This window comes from Myotis davidii, unplaced genomic scaffold (assembly GCF_000327345.1).
Source record: "Myotis davidii unplaced genomic scaffold, ASM32734v1 scaffold149, whole genome shotgun sequence".
Taxonomy (NCBI): Eukaryota; Metazoa; Chordata; class Mammalia; order Chiroptera; family Vespertilionidae; genus Myotis; species Myotis davidii.
The window spans coordinates 1766167-1770326 of NW_006352194.1; the positions used below are offsets into that span (position 1 = coordinate 1766167).

At 57.3% G+C, this 4160-nt stretch overlaps 1 protein-coding gene across 1 annotated transcript in view; it reads right to left on the reverse strand.

Annotated features, from left to right (window-relative positions):
• Nucleotides 1-1921, reverse strand: part of FAM110D (family with sequence similarity 110 member D) — a 4444-nt gene extending 2523 nt beyond the window's left edge. The window contains exon 1 of the mRNA XM_015557192.1: nucleotides 1707-1921. The gene's annotated coding sequence lies outside the window, so the exon portion shown is untranslated. The remainder of the gene's footprint in view (nucleotides 1-1706) is intronic.
• Between the last annotated feature and the right edge of the window lie 2239 nt (nucleotides 1922-4160).

Genomic DNA, 4160 nt, shown 5'->3' on the forward strand with positions numbered 1-4160 from the left:
CATCCAAGGCCGCCGGTGCCCTGTCTAGGGGGCAGAGGCTCTGGCTGTCCCTTACCTCCATTCCTCAAAGACATGGGGCAGGGGTTCCCTATGCCACATGGAGGGTTGCCCCGATCTGGCCACAGGACCATGCCAAGCAGGCATCAGCAAGCAGGACACTTGGGAAAGGAAATGGGGCCGGTCCCGGCCCAATTCCCGAAAGTGGCCTCGACCGGAAAAAATACCTCTTCCCAAACCAGCAACTTGGAGTCCAAGACAAGGACGCTTCCCAGCCATAGGCTGGCTCCAGCGGGGCCCACCCTTCCCACCCCCAAGCACGGAGGTCAGGGATATAACCACAGTGTAGGAGTCTCCCGTAATTGCGGCCAACTGCCCTGCCCAGGCCCAGGAGGACCATTGAGAAGGAGAGGGCGGTGGTCACCAGGTCATGTCAGCCGGCTGCCTGCTACCCACCCACTCTGTGCCCCTGCCAAGGGAATCCCAGCATGCCCAACGGTAAATATCACCTTACCTACCTCTGCATTTCCATTCTGTAGAATGTGACCCTGGCCCAGGGAGGAGGGGGCTTGCTCAGGGCTTACTGAGAATTGGGGCCTCGGTCTGGAACTAGGTCTCTTGCCTTGCATTCCAGAACTGGTTCAGATTGGATCTCTCACTTGCCTGTCAGAACATCCCTTTTTTTCTTTCTTGTATTCCACGTGATATACAACCAAGCAATTTCCCTTAGAGATGGGCCCTTTGCCTCTTTAAAATGTTCCTGCCATTGATTCTTCCCCAAACCTGCACTCCGAGAAACCTGCCCTCAGGGTCCCTGCCTCCTCCTTATCCTGAGACCCCATGACCCTTCTCCTCCACCTCCCTCTGCAGGGGAAGGGGCCGGAGGGGTTGTAAATCAAGGGTTGACAGTTTCCTTGGCAGTCACAGAATGGGCCACCCACACAGCTCAGCACACCCCACCCCACCCCTGCCCCCTTACGCCCTCCATCCTCCATTCAGCTGAGAGGGACACATCAGTTCTGGGGGCTTAGAGGACCTCACCTCTGGAGGCAACAAAGCAATAGAACTTGTCAGGGATGGGGGGAGGGGAGCCCTGGTGATGAGCCATGAGGCAGAGACCCTGCCAACCCCACTCACCCCAGTGCAACTTGTTCAGCTTTACACACACACACACACACACACACACACACACACTCATGCACACTGCTAGTGCCCAGTAAATCAGTCCATAGGTGACTGGGAACCCAGGAAGCAGGAGAGGCTGACAGTGCCTTCCTTCCTGGCTCCGAAGGCCTATCCCAGGCAATGGGTGAGATTCCGAGGTCTCAGGAGGGCATTGTACTTATCTGACCTCATGGATACCCTCACATCCCCTCAGCCCCTCCGCCTCTTCCATGCCCCAAGTGCAGAGGCTATAAAAAGTCCCTAAACACAGGGACCAAAATAGTCTGCTGTCCACTGCCTCTTCCCTGCCTTCGGGGCTGGCCCTGCCCAACCACAGATGTCCCTCCCTAGATGCCTGGCAGACATCCCTGCGCCCACTTTCTCCCAGTCCTGGGGTTAGTGGTCCGAACTTTGTCCAGGGAGTCTGCTCCCAGTGAGGGCTGGGGAACTGTGCTCATTAACTTGGAGCCAGGCTGCCCGCCTTTGGGTCCCTGGGTGCCTCCCCCCCACCCCCCATCTCAGCACTGGGCTCGGGATGCACTCACCTCTGTGTGGGGAGGCTGAATGCAGGGGTCCGAAGGCAGGTCCAGACTGAGGGCAGCAGGGACAGCAGGGACTAGAAGTAACTTTGGTGGCAGCCAAACCTCACTCTCCACAGGAAAAGCTGAGAGAGCCTCCACCCCCCGCCCCCCCCAGATTAACCCTCGCCTTCCTGACCCAGCGCCTGGCCTCCATTAACTCCTTCCTGGTCACAGTCTGTGTTGGAGAGGCCTATGGAGGGGCCCAGCTCCTTTATTTGATAGGTGGTCACACAGGCCCTGATAGGTTAGTGATTTGGCTGGAGGCACAGTGAGCTTGGGGCGCAGCCAGGACCCCAAGCAAGTTCTCCTGATTCCCAGGCTTCCTTCAGAGGCTTGGGGTGGGGACGTGCTGGTCACGTGGGGTCAGCCCGCTCTGGGCCTTGGCAAATCCTCTTGGTTGGAATAGGATGGCAGAGCAGCGTCCTAGTAACTGTGCCTTCCCGCTCTGTAGCAGGCCGAGACCTGTCCTGGTCCGGGTGTGGGCATCAAGCTGCTCTCCATGGGTGAGGCCAGCAATCTGCAGCCTGAGGGTGGGGCAGTGGTGCTGCGGGTGTTCAGGGTGAGCCTGTCCCAGCAAGTCTTGGCGTGAAGGTCACCTGGGAGCCCATTGGAGGTGCCTGTGCCCAAAGTCCTCCGATGGCAAAGGGGATTGACTGGGAAGAGGAAGATGAAGGGATGGTTTGAGGTCAAGTCTAGGTCTTTTGGCCTCCTTTCTCCTCTGCCCCAACTTGGGGACTTCTAGAGCTGGCACAGTTTCTTGTCCGGCGGCACCTCAAGAGGAGCCCAGTCCCCGCAGTGCTGGTGCCAGGAGGGCTCCTCCCCACTCCCCGGCAGGTAAACTCTGTAGTGCCCAGAGTTCAAAGACAATTTCCCTGCCAAGGGGCTTGCCCTCCTCTACCTGGCCGCTGCAAAGCACATTCACCCCTGTGCTCTCCAATCTCCTCTGTCCCTCCCAAGGACCCTAGACGGGTGACCAGCAGGGTAAGGAAACTGGATCGGAGCGGGGAGAGACTTGCCCGAGCCCAACCCCAAATCCACTCCTTCCACTGCACCCTCTGCCTGTCAAGTAAGGTAATGGGTCTGAAAACCAGAAGGCCCACCTCCTGGTAAGAGATTTTTATTACCTAGTTAGGATTATTATTATTTTGTCCATGATAGTTTCATACGGTGTTGTTACTGTACAAAATGCTTTCATGTACTTTATCACAGTCCATCCCCAGGACAACGTTAGGCAGGTAGGTTTTATTATTCTTCCTATTTGACAGCGGAAGAGACTGCGGCTCAGAGAGGGGAAATGACTGATCCAAGCTCACACAATTAGGAATAATAGTTGACTTTTATGGAGAGATCAATAAGTACTAGGCACTATTCTGAGTATTTCAAACAAATGATTAGCACATTTAATCCTCAAAACAACCAAATGACATGGGTACGTTCATCTCCTAATTTTATAGATGAAGTAGTCCTGAGATCTGGTCACGAAGGGGTTAAGCTTGGAGGCTGGGCAGGGCCCAGCTGGGATGCTGTCAATGGCAGGAAACCTGGCCTGTGAGGGAGGGGGAGGATGGGGCTGCTGTGTCTGACTCCTGATACCACCCCCATCCCTTTGGTCTTAAAGGGGCATCCGGGTTGGGTAGAAGGGCAGGGGGCCCCTTTCTCTTCTCTTTTCCAGGGACCAAAGGCGGATGCTGGACGACAGAAAGGGGGACGCAGGTGCTGCCCTGGGGCAGCCCCGAGTCTGATGAGGTGACTAGAAGTGACCCGTCTCCCGGCCTGAGTGTTCTGTCAGGGGTGGGGGGAGACACCCACTCAACCCTGAGGGTCTCCAGGCCGAGGGGGGAGAGCCGCTCTGCCCTCAGGAGCCTGAGGGGGAGGGTGGTCAAGGAGTCTTTCAGGAGCTCTCTGAGGGGCCACAGCACTCTGGCCGGGATGCCGGGTGCACTGACCCTCTATAATGGGTCCTGGTGGAAAGGTCAAATTGCATTGGCTTCCCGGTGAGACAGGCTTGAAAGAGTGAGCAGGAGATGGGTAAGGAGGTGGAGCTGCAGGGGCCTGCCCGGTCTGTCTTGGCCACACTGGCTGTGACCGGATCATCTGTCTTCCTGGTCATGGTTCCCCAGGGAGATCCTTAAAGTGGCTCCTTCCGGCCCTAGAGCCAGGGCCTGGGGCGGAGGGGCGGGAAGGGGGGAGGTCAAATCTGAGAGGTGTTTCCTTCCTGTTTTGGAGCTCATTCCGGAATCACCCTGAGGGCCGATGGGAAGAGGCCTGAGTCGGAACTGGCTCCTTCCAGGAGAGGTGGGTGGGTCAGGGAGGCCCTTCAGATCCAGCTCAGATCCCAGACCCACACTCTCACCGAGGAGAAGCGTGTCAACCCGCTCACCAGCCAGCCACCCTGCCATAGCATCCACACCTCTGCCC